We start from the raw sequence: 26936 nt of genomic DNA, 5'->3' as shown, positions 1-26936 counted from the left end.
CCTGCCTAAAGAAATTTGATCATACATCTCCGCCTCCGAAGTTCAGCAATGCCACTCCAATGAAATCATTCGGCAATAGCAAGAGCCAACTAATCTAGTTGCCAAAATAAAGTCAAAGGCCAAAGTATAAAGAAATATTTTTGGCAAAGTCAAAAAGGAATTACTGCTCAAGTTTTCAGCAAACCCAAATATTAAGCGTTGCCAAACAAGTGTTTCAGTAAGCCGACGCCCAAGTGGAGAATGCCGACTAGATGTAGTGTCAACACAAGTGATCCAATTACCAACCGCAAAGTAGTTTGACAACACCATTGCCATGTGTAGTCGAAGAACAAGAAGTCCCAAGTTTGGGCCTAGATTCTCTCTCTAGAAAGCTCATCAGCAACATCACTCAACAAGAAACTTGAACCTGAGCAGTCAATGGCCGTGGTCGATCATCAAACTCATCCGCAAAAGCGAAAGCTTGAAGTTCATATGCCATTAAGTTCATAAGTTTCAAAGCAAATGAAGCTGGTTGGCAAGTCAACAAGGCTTCTTGACAACATTACAGTCCATTTACATTCGGTGTTGGATCCCATGCATATGCATTTGGGCAGTGTTGCGACTCAGCAGATTGCTCGGCAAAGCTACAAAGCTAGTCGGCAGCTCTATAACCTTAAGCTCCACATTCTTTGGAAACGAGAACGACCTCGATTACTCGCTGCCGAGTGCATATTCAAACAACGTGAAAACCAAGCTCTTTTGCCCTGCACATTCCCCTACCAAGCACATTCTTCCATCGACCACATTTTTGCCGAGGACAAGAGCCGAAGAAAAAAAAAAAGAGTAGACCAATCTTATTTTTGGTCAACTTTTGAAGGTCCAACGTCATCCAATTCGAGGTGGAATGATGCATCTGAATAGTGGAATGAGCACTAGGCCGAGTGTTGAATCCAACGCTGCAAAAATGAGGCCAATCGGACTTAAAACGAGGAAGATACAAGGGCTCAAAGTTAGGAATTTGAATCTAAAATTCTACATTTCTTGACCTATTGCATGAAGAATTTGGCTTTAATTCATCAACACTATTCGGCAGTACCACAACTCCTAGAAGAGTACTCAGCAAAGCTACAAAGCTACAAAGCTGCTTGGCAGTGCCGTACCTCGTAAAGGCAACTTGGCATCTCTACAACCCTGTCGTGGTGGCGTAACTTGCAGAGTCTACTCGGCATTTCCACGCATGGACCTTGGCACTACTCGGCAACCATTCCACACTAACCAGCCGTTTAATCACGACCTTCTCCCCCGTTTATTAATTCGTCACTCAAACCTTGTCCGACGCCCTTCTGAACTACAATACCGAGAACCAAGTGCTTCGGTCAGCCAAAGTGTCGCCAACCACGTTTACGTACCCATTTTCTTCCTCTAGCAAGTGGGTCTACATTTTTCTTCATGCAAGCAAGAATTCCGTGGCCTACCAGCAGGTTCATGTCGACTAGCGGAGTCTATAAACATTGACTAGTAAAGCCACGAACTAACCGTAGGCCGCCGATAATTTCAAAATAAACTAAACGTCTAGAAATCGATGTTTTTTAGTGTTGTTGAACTCAGTCTTTGACTATACCAGTGTGAAGTCCTCATCAAGACGAGTCCAACGCCACAAACTGAATCTAAATCGGACTTAAAACGAAGGAGATACAAGGCCTCAAAGTCACGAGCTCGAAACTGGAACACTCTACCTTTCATGACATGCAGCATGAAGGTGATGAAAAATTTGCAATGGCCGGCAGGGGTAAGTTGTGCAAACAACCCTTGAGAATACCCTGTGCTTGCTCTGTTTGCTCTCTGTTGTAGCAGGAAAAATCAGGCATCAGTGGTCGGCAGGCCATCTTTGGTGGACGACAAACCATCATTTGTGGCCGGCAAGCCAAAACTTCTAGCCTGCCGGCCACCTTTGCAAAACCTAGCAGTGTACTTTTCAAGCAAAACAGAGTTCTTTTTGAGGTGAAAAACAGTGCAAGTGTTCTACTGTGCAATAGAGGCATCTGGCAGCAGAACAGTAGCCTTTTTCAGGTAGAAATCCATGCATGCATGAGCATTTCTCGTTTACCGAGGCAGAGTAGTTAAAGTAGTTAGCTTAATACTTCTCTAAACTTTGTATTCATGTTTAATTAGTTAGTTCAATTAGTTCTAATTTGTTTTAATAATTAATTAGCTAGTTTAGTTGATTATTTCATTCGTTTTGTAATTCATAGTAATTAGCTTAGCTAGTTAGTTTATTCGGATCCTCCTGCGTGAGGGCGCAAGTGTTGTAATAACGTGTACGTCTTTCAACCCCACGTCTTTCTCTCTTTTATTTACCTGCTTATGATGGTTAGTTTAGATGCATCATGTTTCTTTTAGCATATCTCATGTTTGCATCCACTTGTATTGCATGCATTGAGGCTCGGTGCATCATTCTAACTTGCATCGTTAGTTAAATGCTTCTTTGAATACATGCTTAGACCGCATGCTATTAAATTGACTCATATGCCGTGTTAGTGACCGAGCCTAGTAATTGCATACCGCATGCATTGTATTAGTCATATTGCATAGTTAGGCTCATGCATTTTTTCTAAACTTTGTCATCTTTTTGGCTTGGAGTACTAGGTGAGCTATTATTAGCTTCAGCATAATTGCATGAGTGTGAGTGTTGTCATATCAAAGTATGTTCACCATGAGACTAATTGCTTAAATAATATAACTGTTTGAATGCCTGTGGATGAAGGCTAGTTGCTTGAATTGGGATAATTTGACTAATGTCCATTTTAGCCCACTTTTTCAAGTGGCACATTCACAAACTCTTTTCAAAATAAAACATGAAATCAAATGTTCAAATTCTTGCAAACTTAGTCTATACTTTTGTGAGTCACATAGTAATATAGCTAATAATCATAATAAGAGCATAAAATATAAATAAGAATCACATCATGATTAGTAGAGGCCGATCTTTGATCGGGCTAGGGGGGTGCTCAATTCATGACCTTCCCCTTTAGTATCTAAGTTCCCGAGTCGAGACAACTTTGGTGATGACGGACTAATGACCTTTGGCACGACTCTTGGGTTTCCTAAATTTCCCAAAAATATTTAGGTGGCAACTTTGAAATCTGGCAAAGTAGTCCATTTTTAGCATTTGATTCAGAACATTGATTTTTTCAAAAAGAATTGCCAGTTTTGGACTCTTTTTGTGCTTTCACTATTTTACATTGCACTTGTGAAATCAAGATTCAGAACCACAAATAGAGTCTGAACTGTAGGGCTTATCGTCTTCCAAAATGAGCGCGAAAAGTCGAGCTACAATGGCACAATAATTTAATGCGAAAAAAGTCACAATTGGAGCATCTTCAATTATGATAAAAAATCACAGGGTAAAATCACAAAATAATCCACTAAAGAAAACAAAATGGATTTACACACGAGAACCCTCAATTACCTAGCGAATCTACGCCCGAATTGAACTGAACCTGATGTGCCTCTTCCACCATTGTCTTCACCTTGGAATTGTTTTGCCCAACGTTGAATCTACAATATCAAATTCACGATGATAAACCATTCCAGAATCCACCGATGAACACCTCTCTCTTTTTGTGAATAAAAAAGAAAAAAAACCCTTCATGATTGTCAATATGAAGCTCATAGATCAATTGATCACCCTCGAATCATCAAGGAAACTTGTAGATAAACATCCTCCAATATAGAGCATTTTGTATTTTACTCCTCTGTAAGAATATGGACGGGTTAAACCCTAAAAATAGCAAACGGCGCACTTTAGACTAAACAGAGCCACGAAGACCGCTCGAGCGCACACTTTACTGCTCAAGTGATATAACTAAAGGCAGTGCTCACATATTGGCCAACCGCTCATGCAGTAAAACACGTTTCCGGAAGTTCAGAACACATGCAGAGATACTGGATGATTCACTTTACCGCTCGAGTGTAAGAAAAACCGCTCAAGTCAAGATACGGAATGTCAGCACAAACTTTGTATCTAAACTCTCATAATTTCACTAATACAATAGCGTGATTAAAAATACAACTAAATGAAATTTTGTCTAATAAAATTGCCAATTACAAAAATCTAACACATTAATAAATCAAATGGAGATATTCCGGAGAAGAAATCACAGACAAAACAAGATCACATGAAATATTATGCTGTACTTTTTCTCTCATACTCGCAAAATAAACCATATATTCCTCCGCTTTTCATTTTTCTTTTTTAAAGCAAGCCAAGCCTCAGGCAAAATGGTAGTATCGCACATTTAAGTGAAAGTTTTCACGCCAAGGAATGGTTGAAATTTGAAATGCAAAAACTAGGCACATAACCATACACCCGGTGTATGTAAACATATATATCTATACTATATATTAAGTAAAATGAGATTTTTAACTCCAAGGCCTGTGGAAGTTTCAATATCTCAATCTGAATTTTCTAAATTTCTTATTAAAAAAAAAAAACTCAGCATTTATTTTTTGTCAAAATCCTCTTATCTGCATTTATTAACTTTTTTTCAATCCACATGTCTTTCCACATGCCTGCATTTATTGATTTGATCAAAATTCCTTGATCAACATTTAAAATCCCCTCATACAAATAATTATAGATACAATCCGTGTATAGTTACTGTAGTACCCTTTTCAACTTCTCTCATACACTATGGTTAGTAATAAGATTGTTAAATTATTTTTATAAAAAATCTTAAAAAACATAATTTATATATTAAAAAAATCTAAAACAAATATAAATATCTATAATTATCTTGTGCATAACACATGTGATAGGCTAATTTTTTTTTAAAAAAAAATTGGACCCTATAAACGAACCTCGTAAAATGTTGTTCATTCATGCGTATTGTGAATCTAATTCTATAATTAATTTATATATTCATAGAAAAACCATTCACAATATTCACACCGTAGGGTACATGACTTCTTGAGATTTCATTGTATAAAGATTGAGCAAGTCTACTATATGAGACATAACTACTCAGATTTTTCTAGATAGTGTTCTGTGTAATAGAAATTAAATTGATCTAAATATAGAGTCCATATATAAATAAATCTAAATCATAAATTAATATTTCAAAGTAAAATTCAAAATAAAAATTTTGAATTTGTAACATTTCTAACAAAGAAATTGAAAAGATTCCTATAACTTTCAAGTACGAGTGGAATAGGAACTTCAAAGCACTAATAATGGATGGTGTAAGTCATCAATACACACAGCTACACATTTTCTTGTTCTTTTTTTGTCCCTCTATATTTGAGTAATATTTTTTCTTTTTGATTGTCTTATATATATAGACCTTACTTTACAATAAAAAAAGCATTTTTTTTAGTCATTGGAAGGTGACAAAATTATTATTATATCATTTAAAAATGCAAAATGCTTTGTGAATTTTTGTTTGTCATTGGTGAAATTCTTTTCATTTTTAAAAGAAAAATTATGATTTTACCCATTATACAAATTAAATATTTAAAATTTTTAAAATTATGTCACATCATCTCATAATACACTAATTACTGTACCAATTAATATATATTTATTGCAAATATACTTCAAATTTATGATTAAGGAAAATTTCACCGACCCATGTGGCTACGTCGGATAAACCCAATCCGATTCGACTATATATTCAATCCAAAAATTAATGTTATTTTGCTCTCGGCTTATAATTTCTTATATTATCTTTATTTTTCTTACACTGTCCAAGATTATGATATTAGTCGTGTTCTGCATGTAAAAATGCTTGTAACTATTGTGAATCATATATATACATACATAAGATAATTACTAACGGGTTACATACGTATTGAAAAAAAAGAAAAAAAACATAATAGTATAAGAATAATAATAAAGAAAAATGTACGTATGGTGTTTGTGTTGGATTTATTTTCTAGTGTGTCCAATGGCCTATATATTTTTATATGTTTTATTTTATTTGAACTCCACAATTAGATAAAGCCAATATTATATATAAAGTTCAGTAATTAGAATTTTAATATAATCACTCTTCTAAGATAAGAAGGAAACCTTGATGGAATAGGAATTCTTCTGATAGAGTTTATCTGGCCCTCTTCTCTCCTCTATATAAGGATGGGTGACTCCCTTTATATGATAGTATTTTCCATCACTCTAAATTTTATAATCATCCTAATGAAGTGAGTGATAGAGAGAAGAATGTGAGCCAAGAATTAAAGGTTCAACTATTAGGGGTATTTTCTTAACTTCTCTAATTCAATAGCTCACAAAGATATGTTCGTTTTGTTCTTGAGTTGTTTTGAATTCAAGATCCTGTTAAGTTTAATTTCGTATTATTATTATGGTTACATGTATTATTAAATCTTACATGTGGTATCAGAGCTTTAGTTTGTGAATCAATACACCTTGGAATAATAATATATTTATGAATATTGTTATTATATTATAATTATAATTATTCATAAAACGGTACATTTGTTTTTTTTTTATTATCGACATTAATTTTTAAATCATATGTGGGATGTAAAGTTTTGGCTAAAATAATCATATTAATTTTTAAAGCAGTTATTATAATTTTACGTGGCTAAAACTTAAAAGATTTAAAATTGGGTCGATTAAATTAAAAATGGGTCAGTTTATAATATGATTTAAACGTGGCATAGTTTTATAAAGCCTTGCGTCGTAGTTATGCATGCTTCGTTTTTTACGTCTCAATTATATGTATATATGCATGCTTCGGATTATTATTAATTTTAGAGATAATAATTTTTATAATCATCATAATATGATATTGAATTGAGTGTATTGCTTGCCGTTATGATAAAGTGCATAGATTAAAAGCAATTTTAGAATTTTGCTGAATCGTTCGGTCTATTAAATAAATTTATTTATTTGATTGTATCACATTAGAGGATTATGTTTTTGCCTTGTCTAATTATGCATATTTATTGTCTATTATTGTTAATATTTATATATTTTCATGATTTAAAATTGATATCATGATATAATTTTATGACATTAAATATTAAATATTGAAGTGGTTAATTCATATTAGGTGTAATTCTTATTGACCATTGTATGAGATATTCATGATTGTCATATTATATATATATATATATATATATATATATTCATGTTTGTTTAGAGTTATTATTATTATCATATTGGTAATTGCAATCACATAAAAGAAATTCTAAAAATCATTAAATAGTGACTGAATTAATGACAATTAAATAACTCAAATTAATGAATAGAGAATATTGTTGGTTAGTTCCGTATTCATAGGGTTTACTAATTTAGTAGCTGCCAAAGTGGCCTACATTTGTAAAACTTATGAATATAAAACTACATAAAAGAATTATTAAAAGGGTAACATTAAGGTCGATAATATTCTCAATTGCAGTTATAATTAGGAGATTGAGACTAGCCCAAAGGAAAGCCACTTTTAAATAGTTATAAACTAGGTAGAATAATGTAACTTATGTAATTTGACAGATTAGAATTGAATACCCAAAGGTAACATGACTAGCTGAAAAAATTGCATAAATTACTTTAGACCTACATAAGTGATTCTTGACGAGTGGACAATAGATATACCTAAGTTTTGCCCAAAGGAAAGACTTATGTGATATCAATAGTTCATCATAATTCTCAAAGCATTAATATGTATATTGTTTATGCCTTTTTCCGTGTTACTTATGAGATCTTGTGTTAATACCTCTTAAGATCTGTCAAAAAGATAGCTTGCTATCTAAGGTGGTTGGACTTAGAAGGGAGGCTATATTGACTCCTCCGACCTTCCTGGGATCTTACTTGGTTATTGACCAAAGGACTCTTTAGTAACGTTACCCTAATGCTTAAAATAAAATTTGGTTAAAGGCTGTTGAAGATCGACAAACCACTTGCTGGCACTATTATGGCTGAATTAACAACAATGAAATATAATGGCCACCGAGGAGTTTAGGATCACATCCTCAATATGGCGACAAAGTTGCAAAACTTAAAACTTTAGGGATGCAGGTTGATGAAACTTTCTTCATGTAGTTTATTCTCAACTCACTTCCATCATAGTTCGGTACATTCAAAATTTACTATAACACCAATAAAGATAAGTAGAGTTTGAATGAGCGGACTAATATGTGTGTTCAGCTCCTCCTCTTCAATAACCAAGTTCGCAGCCCTTCCTTGATCTGTATCAGTGCTTAGGTTTGCCTGCTCATCCTCCTCTTCTGATAACTGTTGCCCAAAGAAGATTTTGAACCCAAGATACCAAGTATTCATCTCCCAGCCATACCAAGGCTCCAGGAATCCACAGAAGGGGAAATCTTCCCCTTGGCAGACAAAGCGTCCATTCAAGGTCCCCTGTATTGGTTTGTGGACTAACTCATACTGCTTTCCAGTCTTCTTTTCTTTGATTCTTCCTTTCAACTCCTCCATCTTTCTTTGCTAGTCTGTAGTGGTAGGTTTGTGTCCTAGCCCAAAAGCATGGGGATTATGACTCATCTCCTTGGCAACGGTACCTCCCTGCTTGCCGCTTCTACCTAGTCCTAATCCAGGTACATGCCCCTGTTTGCTCATCATATAGTTAGACTGGGCACTCACATAATTGCCCTCATCTTCTGCCATGATGTTTTGGACCAGCCGAGCTTCGGCTAGAGACAAGCCCGAGAGAAATTCATCCTCTTCTTTGTTATGATTCCCAGTATTGGTGTGGTAGTACCTTGGGGAGGGTGAATTGCAAAATTGCCATACACAGTAGCAATCCCACCTTGAAAGGGGCACTTTACTAGTTGGTGAACAGTTGACGACACAGCCTTCATCTGGTGGAGCCAGGGCCTTCCCAGTAGCAACTTAAAGGTTGCTAGTACATCCATGACATGGAATTTCATCTCATGTTCGGACAGGCCGATTAGGATATGGCTCTTAAATGTTCCCATAACATCCCAGCTTGTATTTTCAAAAGCCCGAACAGCTTGGGTCGTAGGTGCAAAGGCAATTGGCCTCAAACCAATGGCATAGATAGTTCTCACTGGACATACATTGATCACCAATCTAGTATCTACTAAAACCACCGGAATCTATTTTTTCTGACTCTCTAGAATTACATATAAGGAACGGTTGTGGTTCGTGCCCTCGGGAAGCAATTCTTTATCTGTAAAGGATATTACTGGCATGACATCCCTAAAGGTGACCAACAACACTAATTGGTCAGCAGTGGTGTCAATGGGTAGTTTGGTTCGGTTCATTGCTTTGAGCAGGGCTTGTCTATGCTCTCGAGATGTCATTATCAATCCCCAGATGGATATTTCGACTTGGATCCTCTTTAGTTGTTTCAAGACCAGGTTTTCTTCAGCATCCTTCACCTTTGCTTTCTCATTGTAGACAGCCTAAACTTCCTCCGCAGGCCCACCTTTTGGAGAGAGTGCGAATTAGGTTCATAGCTACTACAGTTCGGACTCCTGTCATGGTTCTGAATCTAATCGAACAAAGTGCAATGCAAGACTGATAAATCACCAAAGAATCCAATCCGGCAAATCATTTTGGAAAACTGATTTTCAATCAAATAATGCCAAAATTAGACTGCTTTGCGAGATTACAGAGTCGCCACCTAAATATTTTATATTGGGAAATTTAGGAAACCCTGACTCGTGTGAAAGGCCACGTGTCCATCATCACCAAAGTTGCCTCGGCTCGGGAACTTGGGTACGAGAGGGGAAGGTCACGAAATAAGCACCCCCGCTCACCCGATCAAAAGATCGGCCTCTACTAAGCATGATATGTTGTTTTATAAACCTCATGTGTTCTTATCCAGTTGTTATCTATCTTACTATGTGATGCGCACAGCATACAAGCATAGACTAAATCACTCAATTTGGAACAAAACATCTCATGTTTGTTTTGCGAAAATGGTTTGAAGATGCTACTTGCAAGTAGGCTAAAACACGGATTTGCCACCAAACAAGGTGGGCTTAAAACATGATGATTTGCCACTCCAAGTGGGCTTAAAACTCACATTTTGATGAATTGTTCCAATTCAAGTAATGAAGCCTTCATCCATAGGCATTCATGCAGTTATAGCGATTAAGCAAATAGCCTCATGGCAAGCATGCTATCATGGCGGTCACTTACACTCATGCAAGGATGCTAAAGCGTAAATACTTACAGTGTACTCCGAGCCAAAACAAAGAACTAGCTGGAAATCGTGCATGATTCTAGCTATGTTAAGATGCCTAATGTAACACATGCAAAATGTAACTAAATAGGCTCAACTATCTAAAATGGCATGTGAATGCAGCACTTGATAACATGCTTTGAAACACGTATTCAAGTAAGTGTATTAAAATACAATGCAGTTTGAATGATGCGCCGAGCCGGGTGCATGCAATACAGATGAATGAATGCAAACATACAAAGCATAAGGTATGCTAATTGAAAATGACCCTAAACTAACCATTGAAAGCGGTTAAGTAAAAGGGAGAAAGACGTGGGGTTGGAAGACATTCACCCACACACGCGCACTTATTACAACATTTGCCCTCTCGACAGAGGGTCTGAATAAAAGCTAAGCTAATCTAAGCTAAGCTAATCAACTAATCTAATTAAACTAATTAGACTATTATAAACCAAAAGGAATAACTAGTATACTACTTACTAATTATTACAACACTTAATTAATTAACAAATTAATTAAATACACAAATTGACATGCTAACTAACAAATAAAGCATCCAACTATGCTGCCTCAGCTCTATTTCAAGAAGTCAAACATGCATGCTCGTATTCGGTTCCTCGCCCCGAAAACCTCTCCAGTTTTCTCTCTTGAGGCTCTGTCTGCAGGGTGTCTTCAAGAACTAGCTGCTAAAACTTACCAAACCAATGCTGGGGAGTGCACCAGTGGCCTGCCGGCCATAAGAGATGGTTGTCGGCTACCTGCCGGCCAAGAGTGGGCCTCTGCCGGCCAAGGATGGAAGGGTGCCGGCCATCAATGTGGCACTGCCGACCACTGGTGTGCTGTGATACCATTCTGCAACAGAGCACAAAAACAGAGGAAATGGAGGGTCTCCCTAGGGCATGTGTGTACTGTGCCACTCTATATCATTTCAAAACATCAAGGGAAAAGCACCATTGGATCCAAGACCATCAATCAAGCATTTGGAATGCATGATGGCCTAAGATCCAATCTTGTACACATTCAATAAATGCAAGTCAAACAAGACTCTGAGACCGCTACCTTATCATGTAAGATCAAAGGCAATGGAGACAAAGGGAATTGGCTCATTTTCATTACTTTGAGTATGAAATGGGCCAATTTGCCTTGTGTTCAATATAACGTCTGATTGAACACAACGCAATGCACATATGCAACATGCTTATCTTGGCACGTCTTACTTGGTTCAATTCTTGTTTACACATTTTAACTTACCAATTAGTCCATTAATCGGTTAAGTTCAATGTGATTGTCCTCTAATGGGAAAGATAGCCTAAGCCACAAGCACCTTAAGCACGAAACAAGCCTCATGTTTTTGGTTAGTAGAAACCCTCAAGAGAAGGCTAAAACCATTAGGCATGAGTGCCTCAATTCCATATTCAAGCTAACAAGGGGCTCAAGACCTCTTTAAAAGCAAATGAAAGAGTGAAACAATGGAGTGCAATGGCATATATTTTATCACTGAAATGACATGCTAAATGACTTAAACTCATGCAAATAAACTATGCACAACATGTTAAGAGTCAAAAGCATTGAAACTAGTGAAGGACACAACACTAGGACCATGCAATGCCAACATCACATACATAACATGTTGAAGGCCTCAAAACTCAAAACTAGTCAAGGCCCCTTACACTACAACCAAAGTAAACAATGCTCAAATGACCTTGACCATTCAAAACAGACCTAAGGCAGGTCAAAACAGTAGCAAAAACATGCTAGGCTTGCAACATAGATGGCAAGAAAGGTATGCTCATGTATTAGCTCACAAACAAGGCATCAAAGCATAACCCTCAAAAGCATTGAAAGAGTGATACATATGAGAATATGATAGTGAAACATGCTCTAAAATCACATATCAGATGATGCCAAAACTAGCAAACCACTCAAGCAAAGCATGCCAGAGGACTCAAAACACAAAGCTATTCAATGCATTTGCACTATAGCTATACAAAACATAAGCCAAAGGACCAAGACCACTTCAAACAGAGTTTTAGCATGTTAAATAAAGGCCAAAAACTTGCTGGAGTAGAGTCAACACAGCTAGATCAATGGGCTAAAGTAGCAAGCATGCAAAGCTAGTGAGCAAGGTTACACTACAAGTGTAAGAAGCATGCAACCAATGACCAAATCAGGCCAAAATAGAGTTAAAACATGCTAAAATAAAACCACAAATAGGCTGAGACTAAACCAACACATGCTAGAATAACAAGCTAACTCACTAGGCATACAAGGCTAACAAGCAAAATTGCACTACAAGTGTGAGATGCAAGCAACCAATGACCAAACCAGCCAAAAATAGAGTTATGGCAGGTCCAAAAAGTCATAAAAACAAGCTTGAACAAAGCCACAAAGGAGTAGAAACACATGCTCATTTTGTCTGCCATCAACACATGCATTTAAGACAAGAGGAAAGGGGACCACCCCCTCCTATTTGGGACCTCAAAACCACCTTTCCACCACTGAAATTCCTCTGGAATTCAATGGTTAAAAGGCCAAAAAGAGATAGTTTGAAAGCCTTGAAAGATGGCACAAAAAGCTATGCAAGCTAAGGAACAAAAGGGAGAGACAACCCCTTAACACAAAATAGGCCTAAACTGTCATTTTAAACACTTAAAATAGAGGTTTTTGTGGTTGACAACTAGGCCAAAATCAGCATGCAAAGGTCACCAAGATTGTGTACAAAAATAAGCTTAAAAGAGGGAGATGCTCACCCTTGAAGCACAACACAAGAACAGCTACTTTTCTTGAGCCAAAACCACCTTTTGGAGCTCAAACAAAGTCCCAAGCTACCTCAGCCCAAAGATGATCCACTCTTGTTAAGGGTTGATAGGTTGAAGATGGTTGTATGCAAACTTCTAGCACAAAAGCTTTGGAGAGAGAGGATTACAGAGAGAGGGGTTTTCAAACTCTTCCTCAAAATGTTATAACCCTTAAATATGAGATATAAGGCTTCAATATATAGCAAAATACAAGCTTTAGGTAGAAAATATCTCAAAAGAGACAGCTGTACCAGCTGGACAGCAAATATCTGCCAAAAACTGCTTTCTGCCATCAATGGCCGGCACATGACCATTGTTGGCCGGCACTTCATCACTGTTGGCCAGCATGGGGGCACCTCTGGACGAAAGGGGGCCGGCATTGGCCATTCACGGCCGGCACCTGGCCAAAAAATCTCATTCATGGTCATAAGCTTCCACCTCTGGTTACATAGAAAAATCTGCTTTTTGGGCCCGACTTCAAATGGGAATAACTCCATCATCTAGACTCCTTTGCAGGTCATTCTTGAGCCTAAATTGAAGCCCTGGAAGTCTTATTTCCAATGGTAAAAACCTCACCTCAAAATTTCAACTGTGCAAAATATTATGCTCATTTGAGTGAAGACTGCTCAGTTTCGATCCTACTCGGATTCATGCCCAACTTCTTCTCCAACTTGGTTTCTTCTCTCCTCTCCCATTTTCTTCAAATCCAAACCCCTAAATAAGGTGTTTTGAAATATTTTCCAAAGAGTTCACCTCTCTTTCATGCATTTCCACTTTGTCCTTGCTCGATTTACCGAAAAGCTCAACATTTAACAAAATGCAAGCATCGGAACATTGTAGAATCTTTTTCAAAAGCTATTTTAAAAGAGTGGGTTTTAAGGTCTCAAAATCATTTAGTCAAAATAGTTTTGGTCCAAACGGGGGTGTCAGGTTGGGATTTGACTCTCTCTATGCCAAAGAAATCAAACCTTTTGCACTGCACACCTTTTATCACCAAGTAAACAATTAGTAGCGCCCAAGTCTTAAGGGCGATCAAAAATGGGTGTCTACAGTTGCCCCTCTTTGACAGAGCTCGGAAGTCACGAAGTGACGGGAGTGAATGTCAAAGCTCAGAGATGGCCCATTTTTGACAAGGCCGAAGACTTGGACAAACAAACAAGATAACAATATAGATGCGCTCGCAGGCCGGGGCAAAATGCAAATGATATGCATGATGCAAGTGCATAACTTATGATTATGCAAAGAGGGCTGTAATGGAGCATTTACGCAAAATAAATACAACATTTTAAGCAAACCGACAAGTTATAGCAGTCTCATACATTTCAATAGAAAGGATGTAAGAAAATTATGCAATCTTAACCATGCACCCCGTGGAGAAGACTAAGGGCGACCGTTGGGCACACCCGAGGTCTCAAACAAGATTCCGACGCGTTGCACGCGAAAGGAAAAAGAGTGGTATAAGCATTGGAACACGTTCCAAATGCTCTTAACCAAAAAAGGGAAAACATGGGCACATGTCCCAACGTTTCCAACCAAAGGAGTGGTATAAGCACTAGAACATGTTTCAAATACACTTAACCAAAGAGGGGGAAACATAGGGATACGTCCCAGCGTTTCTAACCAAAGGAGTGGCACAAGCATTGGAACACGTTCCAAATGCTCTTACCCAAAGAGGGGGAAAGATAGGGATACGTCCCAGCGTTTCCAACCAAAGGAGTGGTATAAGCATTGGAAAACATTCCAAATGCTCTTAACCAAAGAGGGGGAAACATAGGGACATGTCCCAACGTTTCAGACCAAATGAGTGGTATAAGCATTGGAACACGTTCCAAATGCTCTTAACCAAAGAGGGGGAAATATAGGGACACGTCCCAACGTTTCCAACCAAAGGAGTGGTATAAGAACTGGAACATGTTCCAAATGCTCTTAACCAAAGAAGGTCTAACCCGTCATGCGCGCGAGGAGAAAGAACAACAATGCCTAAGGCATACAAGGTTAAATGCGATAGATACACAGAGTGAAGATGTGCGATAGATACACAAAGATGAACATGTGCGATAGATACACAAGATGAAGAAAAGCATTCTCTTACCAAGACATGAACGATCTTACCCTAAACTTCTCTAAATGAACCGTATATACAATATCGTGTCTGCATGAGAAAGAAGCTTAACAGATACAGCAGGATAGGAATGCATGTTGCATGCAAGGTTGACAGCATGCACCATACTAATGTGAGAAGTGCATATACAATGCAAAGATGACAAATGCATGCTCCATGCAATATCGAGATACATATTCTATACAAGAATAATGAATGCAAGTCCGATGCAGGAGTAACCAATGCATGTTCCATATTAAAGTGCATATTCAATGCAAGTGTAAGAAGTGCATACACAATGCAAACATGAGAAGTGCATAGAGAGAATGCAACCCAACGCAGCATACATGTTCTGTGCACAGTAATCAATGCATATTCGATGCAATATGTTCAATGAAGAATCGCGCGTCTTAACAAGACCGATTCAAACGCAACCTCCGATTTACCTCTCGGAGGAGTTGCAACGAATTAAAAGGATATACCTCGTACGTGCTGAGCATTGCAAGCTGAAAACATAGTCTGGAGCTTCCGCGCAGGCCACTTGAGCTTAAAAAAAGTACTCCCCTTGCATTTTCTTAAGGGCGAGAATCTACATTCACCCTCTCTGTTGGAAGATTCTCGCTGGTCTAAAGTCAGGGGTTTAAAGTACCGACCACTATGGGTCAGATAATCAATCTCATCAATGGTATCATCCTTCAACCCATCATCCGTGTATGCATAGCTTAGATTGCTATCTTCCTACCACTTCCCCGCGGTCATGGTTGGCCTGCTATCAGGTTCTATTCTGAGCATGTTAACATCACGTGCCCCGTCATCATATCATTCTTCCTCTACTACAGCTCGGGTTTCTACATCTTGGTACTTTCTGAGTTTCCTTAAAATTCTCTTCCGATCACTCGGTTCCTACTCGGTTTTCTTGGCATTTTGAACACTGCCGATTGTGGACTCAACCTCTGCTTATCTCTTCTACTATCTCCTGTTGGAATTGTTCCAATGCATGTTCTTTCTCAATTAGAGGCGTAGCCTCAGCCTTGCCACTAGCACCAATTTCTTTTTCCTTCCCGATCTCTCCTATCTGTTCCTCCATATCTGACTCTTCATCACTCAACCATCCGTTGCTTGTTTCTGGCTGGCTCGGTTCCACCATCCCATCTGCACACATCTTGTATCTTCTTCCTTGAAGAAGTAAAGATCCTCTAGATCCTCTTCCAATTCTGCCAGATCCTCCTCTAGGTTTGCTATGTCATTCAAGCCTTGCTCGGGCCCCTCATTCTAATTCTGCGCCATTTGGTCTTTCTCGATAGCATTCATGCTGAGAAAGTTCGGCAGTATGACTACCAGCTTCGGCTGATTGATGGCCATAATGTATAAACAGGGATCATACTCCTCCGCCAGTGAGACCCCCTTCTCTATAACACAGGTATCAAACAACCCTATCTTCAGTGCATTATTCTCTCTCTTTCTTTCTATTTCTACTACCAAGGGCTTGGATTGGGTTTGCGGTGTTAGATCTATCATGCACATGTCTATGCCTTCTGGAATAACTACCTCTAGTTTTGGTAGGTAGGATGAGGTAATGTATGTGCTAGCGTTGAAGGTGGACGGTAGTGTATGGATGTAGTTAATTTTTCTGGACGGGGGGACTTGGTTGTGTACTGGAAGTGGGTTAGTTATTATGTTGGGTTTGGAAGGTAGGGCGATAACTTCGTTGTTAATGAAATCCTAGATCTCATGACGTAGACGGTAGCACATGTCTGTGGGATAGCCATGTTGTTGGTGGAAGATATAATACTGGGCAGGGTCATGTTTGGGTGGCAATGGGTCTGGAAGTGGACGACGATCGAGAGGCTTGAGATGTCCCTTTTATATTAATAGCTTGAGGGCATGGGTTGGGCTCATATGAAGGGGAGTAAAAACTCCTCGATTCCGAGGTGGGCCAGTGTTTTGTGAAGGTTGTGAGGTTGTGGCAGTAGCCGCAACGCCCTCAAAATAACAACATTAAACCCATCAAATAAGACATGCATTGATATGTAAAAGTTCCACATTCTTCCATTTATCGGAATTCCATTACATAAGTATTACATGTTAACAACAAAAGCAAATGCCCTATGGGCTTACAGCTTTCCAAGTTAACACTTGGTTACAACAAAAGAGTACTAACTCATTACACATTAAGCCCTTGGCTTGAATTTACATGTAATACATCAAAAGTAAAACGACAAAAGTATGTCCGCCTCTAGCCTCCCAAGCTATGTTCTTGGAGGTGGCATGCTACTTGTACCTGAAAATGATATTCCCATAGAGGGTGAGCCACAGCCCAGTAGAAATACACTAAACCAACCATGAACAATGACTAAAAGATTAGCAATTGATAGATGGCCAACACTGATACATTCACATAAATCACATATTTATGTCATACGACTTATGAGTCCAAGTTACTTTTCATTTTCCCTTTTTCAACAGATAAGCATATTAGCTCTATCATCATCTCAACAGATATGTATAAAAACTATATCCCACATTCACAGATAAGCATATAAGCTATACCCACATTCTCAACAGATATGTATAACAACAATATCCACATTCACAGATAAGCATATCAGCTATATCCACACTTCACAAAGATAAGCATATGAGCTCTATCTTCACTTCTCTAGACAAGCATATGAGCTGTATCTACGGAGTTCATCCCCTATCTTCTCCCAACACTATCCGGTTTAGAGGTACATCCCCCATCTTCCCCTAAACCGCGGAGTACATCCCCCATCTTCTCCTCTATACATAACGTATACAAACACATTGGTTCTATATACAATCACTCAATACATACAGTTAATGTATTCTATCAACCGTCAAATTCCATGACACATTCCATTGATTAGTTTCCGTTTGCCTAATCATCATGCATTGTCTACAACAATCACGACTATCCTCCACCGATAGCCCAAAGCAATTATTTCTAAACAGAAAATAAATGCACAAATGGATATTCAATCAACATTTCATTTCGGTGTGTGATAAACAATTCAACTACACCCTTTAACCCCATACATTCCCAATCTCGACAATTCCATTTCATTTCCTCATTTCTCACAATTAATTATCCCAATTAATTAAACAATGTAATTAGGTCATTTTCCATAATTAACATTTCAACCCTTAGGTCCCATTTTCATCAATGATTCAACATTTATTCCATTTCTCTATGCCAAACATGCATCTAGGTTTATTATGAATAAAACCCCAACTTTTGTAAAATAACACAAAAGCCCCAAACTGTTACCAAATTACCAAACCAACCCCAACATCTCAAAATACTAAAATTTAAAGACAAAATCCATAGAGAGGAGTAGGATATCCCTACCTCAAAGTTTGAGCCAAAAAGGAGATGAAGACTCGAAGATCAACGTGCTCCAAATCCAAACTTTTTCAGATTAAGTAGAAGCTCTCAACGCCCTCTATCTTTTTAGCAAAGGCCCTAGACTAGATTCACACTCTAGGGAGATCAAATCTTAGAGAGAGTGTAAGTGTAGAGAGAGAGAGTCTCGGATCTAGGGTTTAAAAGAAAAAGAAAGTGAAAAACTGATGTTCAAAATCGCTACTGTCCGCTGATATAAAACACTCTCGCTCGAGCGAAGCCTTTGTCGCTCGAGCGACCAGACACAGAAAACTCTCGCTCGAGCCAGGAAGTTCTCGCTCGAGCCAAAAACTCAGAAATGTGCTCGAGCGAAAGAATGCTCGCTCGAGCCAACAACTCAAACCCTCAGGTCTGCCACCAGCACGCTCGAGCGACAGACTTCTCGCTCGAGCAAAGAACAAGCCAGACCGCTCGAGCGAAGAAAACTCGCTCGAGCCAAGAAATGCAACTCTCAGGTCCAGAACCAAACGCAATCGCTCGCTCGAGCGAAGCCACTCTGGCTCGATCCACCAGACACAAACTCAACTCTCGCTCGAGCGACCAACTCCTCGCTCGAGCGAAGGTCCAAAAATCTGGGCAGCAGCACTAGGCTCCCAAACACAACCAACCTGTAACAAACCTGCCCAACACATCCTATAACTCAATATACAAAGTAAAGAGGATGCAAACTAGATAATAAACAACTACCAACATCCACGGACACATGTCCGGATCACTGTACAACAAGGGTAAACCCGGGATCACTATAACCTCCCCCCCTTAAAGAATTTCGTCCCCGAAATTAAGCACAAGTTTTCAAAAACATGTTTTTTCTCCATTCTAAACAATGTTACATTTTAACATTCAACAATTCGACCCATTACCGGTCATCCCATCCCTTTAACAAGAGACATTTCACAATATGTAAACAACATATGTACTTTCAACATGCATCAACATTACGCATTATCTTTCCAATTTCAACAATATATTCAACATATATAGTGTTACATTCAACTTCCATATGAGGCAAGTTCCAAAACATACTTCCAATAAACCAAAACATTTTCATTGTTTCACAACTTAAGACATATATAAAAGCTCTTAAGTTCAACAATAGTTCAAAATTTAAATACAAGATTACATATCAACAAACAAGTCCGGATATTTTTCGCGGACTTCCAACTCACGTTCCCAAGTGGCTTCCTCCACTCCGTGATGTTTCCACAAGACTTTCACCAAAGGAATGGTCTTGCCACGCAGGACCTGATCCCGCCTATCCAAGACCCGAACCGGTCTCTCCTCATACGAGGCATCCTCATCTACCTCTAAATCGGTCCAATCCAACACATGTGATGGATCTGGCTCATACTTCCGAAGCATACTCACATGAAACACGTCATGCACTCCGGACAACTGCGGTGGTAAGGCTAACCGATAAGCAACCTCGCCAATCCTCTCAAGGATCTCAAAAGGACCAATAAACCGAGGGGATAACTTCCCACTCTTCCCAAACCTCATCAAGCCTCGCCTAGGTGATATCTTTCAGAAAGACATGATCACCTACCTCAAACACCAAAGGTCTCCTCCTACGGTCGGCATAACTCTTTTGTCGACTCTGGGCTGTAACACGCCTCCTACGGATAAGCTCAACTTTCTCCGTCGTCTCCCTAACCAACTCCGGACCCAACAAAGGTGTATCACCCACCTCGGTCCAACAAACTGGAGACCTACACGGTCGGCCATACAAGGCCTCAAACGGTGCCATACCGATGCTAGACTGAAAACTGTTGTTATAGGCACACTCTACCAAGGGTAAGTGCCTCTCCCACGTCCCACTGAAGTCCAGGACACAACCCCGAAGCATATCCTCGAGGATCTGAATAGTACGCTCGGACTGCCCGTCAGTCTGAGGATGATAGGCCGTACTAAAGGTCAACTTAGTGCCCAAGGCACTCTGCAAACTCTGCCACAACCTAGCAGTAAAACGAGGATCTCTATCTGAGATGATCGTCACTGGGACCCCGTGCAATCTCACTATGTCCCGAATATACAAGTCAGCAAGATGATCTACCGAATCTCTCATGCGCATAGGAATAAAGTGCGCCGACTTAGTCAACCGGTCTACAACCACCCAAATAGCATCACTACCCTGCTGAGTCCTCGGAAAACCTACAACGAAGTCCATAGTGACATGTTCCCACTTCCACTCGGCAATAGGCAAGGGTTGCAACAAACCCGCTGGCCTCTGATGCTCGGCCTTCACTTGCTGGCAAGTAAGGCACTTCGATACGAAAACAGCCACATCTCTCTTCATACCCCGCCACCAAAACTGGCGACCCAAATCCTGATACATCTTAGTACCTCCCGGATGCACCGCAAGGCGCGAATGATGAAACTCTCGGAGTACTTCCTCACGGCAAGACTCCGGTACAAACAAACGGTCTCGGTATCTCACACTCAGGTCGGGATACACCGCCAAACCCGTCTCAACTTTCCCACTGGAGATCTTCTCTCGGAGGGATTCTACCTCAAGGTCACCTCTTTGTGCCTCTAACACTCTAGTCACAAGCGTAGGCTGCGCAACAACAGAAAACAAGGCCACAGCCTCAACAGATTCGCCCAGTAGCAAATCAAACTCCCCAAGTGCTCCCAACATCTCCCATTCTCGGATGGCTATACAAGCTACATCACTAATGGACTTCCTACTAAGGGCATCGGCCACAACATTGGCCTTTTCCGGATGATAGTGCAACTCAAAATCATAATCCTCAATGAACTCCATCCATCTCCTCTGCCTCAGATTCAAGTCTCTCTGTGTAAACAGATACTTCAAACTCTTGTGGTCCGAGAACACCTCGAACTTCTCACCATAAAGGTAGTGCCTCCAGATTTTCAAGGCAAAGATCACTGCCGCTAACTCTAGGTCATGTGTGGGGTAATTCTTCTCGTGTATTTTCAACTGACGTGAGCCATAAGCTACCACTTTCCCCTCTTGCATCAACACACAACCCAAACCCTCTCGTGAGGCATCACAATAAACCGCATAACCCAACCCTCTCTCCGGAATAATCAACACCGGAGCGGTGGTCAATCTAACTTTCAGCTCTTGGAACGACTTTTCACAAGTCTCACTCCACACAAACTTGACTCCCTTCCGAGTCAGTCTAGTCAACGGTGACGCTAACCTGGAGAAATCTTTCACAAACCGACGGTAATACCTAGCCAATCCCAGAAAACTGCGGATCTCAAACACACTCTTAGGCTGTGCCCAATCTTGCACTGCCTCAACCTTGGATGTATCAACAGACACCCCTTCCTCGGATACCACATGGCCTAAGAATTTGACTTCCCTCAGCCAGAACTCACACTTCCCAAACTTGGCATACAGCCTATGGGCTCTAAGTAACTCAAGCACCACTCTCAAGTGTGCCTCGTGCTCCTCCTCAGAAGGAAAATAGATAAGGATGTCGTCCACAAAAACGACTACAAACCGATCCAAGAATTTCCGGAAGATCCGGTTCATCAAGTCCATAAAGACTGCCGGTGCATTGGTAAGCCCGAATGGCATCACCAGAAACTCGTAATGGCCATACCGCGTACGGAATGCCGTCTTAGGAACATCCTCCTCCCTGACCCTCAACTGGTGGTAACCCGATCTCAAGTCTATCTTAGAGAAACAATGGGAACCCTTCAACTGGTCAAACAAATCATCTATACGGGGCATAGGGTACTTATTCTTATCCGTAGCCCGATTCAACTTCCGGTAATCAATACACAATCTCAAGGCACCATCTTTCTTTTTAACAAAGAGGGCCGGTGCTCCCTACGGCGAAACACTAGGGCGAACAAAGCCCTTATCTAGCAATTCCTGGAGCTGAACTTTCAACTCAACCAACTCTGCTGGAGCAAAACGGTAAGGTGCCACAGAAATCGGCGCCGTGCCAGGCACTAAATCAATAGAGAACTCTATCTCTCGGTGAGGTGGCAAATTAACAAGGTCTTCGGGAAAGACATCCGAATACTCACAAACCACCCTCGGCAACACAAGCTGGGTCTCACCACACTCACCACTCTCAAAGCTAGCAAGTAGACCACTAAGCTCACTTCGCCCTCGCGAATCATACCCCGGTGGCAAAACACTACCAACCCGGTCTCCCGAGAAATGGAACCACTCCCCGCTCAAGGTACATAACGTGACCCTCTGGCGGTAGCAATCGATAACAGCCCGGTATGAGGATATCCAGTCCATATCCAAAATAACATCAAAACCTTTCATGGGCATGACAACAAACGGAAAAGGAAGCCTATAGTCAGCGACCTCTATATCACATCCTCTAACACCCTGTTTCAGGATCAACTCACCACCCAAAGGCGATACCACACAAATAGGAGATGCTAACTGTGCCAACTCCAATTCCAAAACAGATGCAAATGCAGCAGATACAAAAGAATGAGATGCACCCGTGTCTATCAACACATTAGCAACCGAGTTGCAAAACAGAAAAGTACCTCTCACTATCGATGGAGCCGGTACTAAATCCTGCGCGGTAACAGTATACACGCGCCCCGTAGGCCCCTGGCCTACCTGCTCACCCCTCGGAGCAAAAGACTGCTGCACAGACTGGGATGACGAAGCTCCCGGATTGGCCCTCGAGGCCTGCACAGACTGAGCTGGCTGAAAACCCTGCGTCTGCCTAGAACCAGACGCTCCCGAAATGGCACTCAACTGCGGGCAAAACCTCTTCAGGTGCCCAGGCTGTCCACACTGATAACAAGACAAGGGTTGCCCCCTGCCCAAACTCTGACTCTGCGGTCTAGCTGAAGAAGAAGTAGCTCTCTGACCCCCACCCTTCTGCGGGCAAACAGAAACCTTGTGACCCAGCTGGCCACACTTGTAACAAGCAAACTCCCCCTGATTGCCTCTCCCCGAGCCTGCACTCGGCACTGGAAAGGTCGATCTAGAAACTGCTCCCTAAGACTGCTGAGGGTTATAACCCTTCTGTCTCCTGCCATCACCCTAACCATCCTGGCTCCTCTTGGAGCCCCTCTGTTCTTCCTCCTCTTCCTGCATCATAATTTCCATATGAGCAGCAACATCTACCAGGTGTCTATACTCTCGGATAAAAGACCCACCAACTCTCAACTTGAGGCCCCGCCTCAACTTCCGCTCAAACTCATAGCAACGGCGTTCCTCAAACGCCACCAGTTCAGGTGCAAACCTGGACAGACTGGTAAAAGTAGCCTCAAACTCGGCCACTGACAAGCCCTGCTATTTAAGCCGGCTAAACTGATCCCTCAGCTTCTCCCTAGCTGCTGCAGACAAAAACCTCTCCTGAAAAGCATTCACAAACGCCTCCCAAGTACCACCAACACGAGCCTTCTCGTACTTCCACCATTGACCCGCATCTCCCTTCAGTTGGAAGGATGCCAAGGTCACTTTCAGTGCTCCGTCCTCAATGCCAAGCATCTCGAACGTCTTACTCATTTGCTCTAGCCACTCATCAGCCTTCAGTGGCTCCTTCGGATCCCCGATAGACTCATCCGGATTAGACCGGAAAAACTCCCTCTTCAAGAAAGAAGGCCCTGCCTCAGCTGCCTGATTCCCAGCTCTAAGAATACCCAAAGCTCCTGCTATCTCTCTGGCCAAGGCACCCATAGCCTGCTGACCTGCTGGCTCGGCCACATTGGCCTGGCCAACTCCCTCCTGCACTGCCGGAATCTCACCCGGTAACGGTACTTCCTGCCTCGCAGGTCTACCACGCCTAGCACCTCTTCCTCGTCCTGACATCCTAATAAAGGTAACACAGAACATTAGCACATTCATAAATGTGCCGAAACTAAACACTCACGTCCTAATGCATGGACAACTGTAATTCACTCCACGTAAGCACATAAACACATAAGCACTTACGAATTTCATTTCCAGATAATGATAGTCCCGAGGCGTTACTAGAGTTCCGGTTAGAAATAGTATTGATCAAGTGCTTTTCCAACAAGACTCCCAGAAACCCAAGGATCCAATCAACATCCTAGAAATTAAATCCCATACCCACATAGTCACATAAGCATGTTATCAATTAAGCACATAGCATATGATACTACATCTAAGTCTCTATCAAGCGAGACAAACCCATTGTGATCCTAATCACTTCCCACGTACCCAAAGTATTCGAACCCGGTACGCTCTGATACCAAGTTGTAACGCCCTCAAAATAACAACATTAAACCCATCAAATAAGACATGCATTGATATGTAAAAGTTCCACATTCTTCCATTTATCGGAATTCCATTACATAAGTATTACATGTTAACAACAAAAGCAAATGCCCTATGGGCTTACAGCTTTCCAAGTTAACACTTGGTTACAACAAAAGAGTACTAACTTATTACACATTAAGCCCTTGGCTTGAATTTACATGTAATACATCAAAAGTAAAACGACAAAAGTATGTCCGCCTCTAGCCTCCCAAGCTATGTTCTTGGAGGTGGCATGCTACCTGTACCTGAAAATGATATTCCCATATAGGGTGAGCCACAGCCCAGTAGAAACACACTAAACCAACCATGAACAATGACTAAAAGATTAGCAATTGATAGATGGCCAACACTGATACATTCACATAAATCACATATTTATGTCATACGACTTATGAGTCCAAGTTACTTTTCATTTTCCCTTTTTCAACAGATAAGCATATTAGCTCTATCATCATCTCAACAGATATGTATAAAAACTATATCCCACATTCACAGATAAGCATATAAGCTATACCCACATTCTCAATAGATATGTATAACAACAATATCCACATTCACAAATAAGCATATCAGCTATATCCACACTTCACAAAGATAAGCATATGAGCTCTATCTTCACTTCTCTAGACAAGCATATGAGCTGTATCTACGGAATTCATCCCCTATCTTCTCCCAACACTATCCGGTTTAGAGGTACATCCCCCATCTTCCCCTAAACCGCGGAGTACATCCCCCATCTCCTCCTCTACACATAACGTATACAAACACATTGGTTCTATATACAATCACTCAATACATACAGTTAATGTATTCTATCAACCGTCAAATTCCATGACACATTCCATTGATTAGTTTTCGTTTGCCTAATCATCATGCATTGTCTACAACAATCACGACTATCCTCCACCGATAGCCCAAAGCAATTATTTCTAAACAGAAAATAAATGCACAAATGGATATTCAATCAACATTTCATTTCGGTGTGTGATAAACAATTCAACTACACCCTTTAACCCCATACATTCCCAATCTCGACAATTCCATTCCATTTCCTCATTTCTCACAATTAATTATCCCAATTAATTAAACAATGTAATTAGGTCATTTTCCATAATTAACATTTCAACCCTTAGGTCCCATTTTCATCAATGATTCAACATTTATTCCATTTCTCTATGCCAAACACGCATCTAGGTTTATTATGAATAAAACCCCAACTTTTGTAAAATAACACAAAAGCCCCAAACTGTTACCAAATTACCAAACCAACCCCAACATCTCAAAATACTAAAATTTAAAGACAAAATCCATAGAGAGGAGTAGGATATCCCTACCTCGAAGTTTGAGCCAAAAAGGAGATGAAGACTCGAAGATCAACGTGCTCCAAATCCAAACTTTTTCAGATTAAGTAGAAGCTCTCAACGCCCTCTATCTTTTTAACAAAGGCCCTAGGCTAGATTCACACTCTAGGGAGATCAAATCTTAGAGAGAGTGTAAGTGTAGAGAGAGAGAGTCTCGGATCTAGGGTTTAAAAGAAAAAGAAAGTGAAAAACTGATGTTCAAAATCGCTACTGTCCGCTGATTGTCACGACCCAAACCCGGCCCTATGGATTTAGTACCGTAACCGGCCAGTAATCCGAGATTACCGAAGGCCTACAGATGCAGTAGTATAGTAGAACAGAGTACAGGGCCGGGCGGAAGCCAATACAGTAAATAAATAATGTCCATTGAGCTGTAACAGTCTGTATGCCAAAAAGGTTTTTCATGCATTCACATATACAAACAGTACAGTCTATACAAAATTTACAGTCACACAGTACAGGGACCTAATCCCTTGATAACAGTACGGTTAGCAGTTAACAGTCTATATAGTAATCCAAACAGTATGGAGACAAACGGGGGAAAAACAAGACACCCCAAAGCCATATCATGGCAACTCGGAACCTCTCAGTGAGGCACAAAGGCTGGCTTGACAAAACTGGAGTCTAACCCACGCTCCTAGCTCCGATCTGGTGGCTGAGCACCTACATATATATATAAACAGTGAGCTAAAGCCCAATGAATAACATAATGCGTAAAGGAGTTATGAATGAAATGTCCTTACAGTAATGAAAACAGTCCATTAAATCAGTATTTCAGTCAGAACAGTTATTCAATCATATGTGGTACATCCATTAGCATAGCAGTAAACAGTAGGTCTTAA

This window comes from Camellia sinensis, chromosome 13, assembly GCF_055761805.1.
Source record: "Camellia sinensis isolate YWXY chromosome 13, ASM5576180v1, whole genome shotgun sequence".
Classification (NCBI taxonomy): Eukaryota; Viridiplantae; Streptophyta; class Magnoliopsida; order Ericales; family Theaceae; genus Camellia; species Camellia sinensis.
This window is presented reverse-complemented; position numbering follows the sequence as displayed.